General features: G+C 34.1%; 1 pseudogene; it reads left to right on the forward strand.

The window, feature by feature from the left end:
* The first annotated feature begins 787 nt into the window (after positions 1-787).
* Positions 788-906, forward strand: LOC111733741 (annotated as a pseudogene).
* The last annotated feature ends 181 nt before the right edge of the window (positions 907-1087 follow it).

A 1087-nucleotide genomic window follows, 5' to 3' on the forward strand; every position in this document is an offset into this window, starting at 1 on the left:
TGGAACCATGTAGTATAAACACTTTTGTGTCAGAATTCTTTCCTTCAACATAATGATTTTGAGATTCACTCATTGTGCTGCATATATCAGTATTTTATTCATGTTTTTATTGCTAAATTCCATTGTAAGGATGTATCAAAATTTGTTTAACTATTTACCTGTTAAAAGACATCTAGGTTGTTTCTATTTGGGGCTGTTATGATTCTGCTATGAGAAAGAAATATTTATTTAAGAGAAAACAACCCGACGTAGAATTTCTGAGACATACAGTTGGCGTGTGTTTAACTCTGTTTAAAAACTGCCTGTGTTTGGTCAGATTCCTGAGAGATTTGTATGCAGGAAGATTATTAGAAATACTTTCATGAACAACACCGTGAGGGAGTAAGGGAAATAGGGAGAGAGAAGTAACAAAGGGAGAGTTGAACTGGGACTCAGTCACAATAGAGACTTCATCCAATCCCATGGGGAACTCTGGAGCTTGCATGGCCCTTCAAAGTTGTCCTGAATTTAGGCCTAGTCTTTATACACCTGCACTGACCAATTAGTCATTGGATGTAGTTTTCTCCTGGGGAGATTACATAACCTTTGGTTAGGTTAAAGACACAAATTAAAAAGCAAAGATTGTGATATTGACTTAAAAAAGCATGATTCAATTAGATTTTCTCTAGAAAATTCTACTTTAAATATGAAAAACAGATGAATCAAAAAATAAAAGATACACCTGAAACTTACTGGATTTAGTTCACCAACATTACCATAAAAAAAATAAATTAAAAAAAAATTTTTAGTCTATGATCATGCAACCCTGAACAAGCCCAATCCCGTCTGATCTCGGAAGTTAAGCGAGTTTGGGCCTGGTTAGTAATTGGATGGGAGACCACCTAGGAAGACCAGGTACTGTAGGGGTAAAAAATAAAAAAAATAAGGAATTATAAGTTGACAAGGTCCTTGCAATCTGTGAGGAACCAAGGGTTGCCTCACCTAAAAAAAAATTTTTTTTAATACAATCCATAATAGATTATTTATGGATCAGCTATACTACTATCAGATAAAATAGGTATCAGAACAAGGTATTTATTATGGATTA

Source organism: Pteropus vampyrus, unplaced genomic scaffold (genome assembly GCF_000151845.1).
Source record: "Pteropus vampyrus isolate Shadow unplaced genomic scaffold, Pvam_2.0 Scaffold629, whole genome shotgun sequence".
NCBI lineage: Eukaryota > Metazoa > Chordata > Mammalia > Chiroptera > Pteropodidae > Pteropus > Pteropus vampyrus.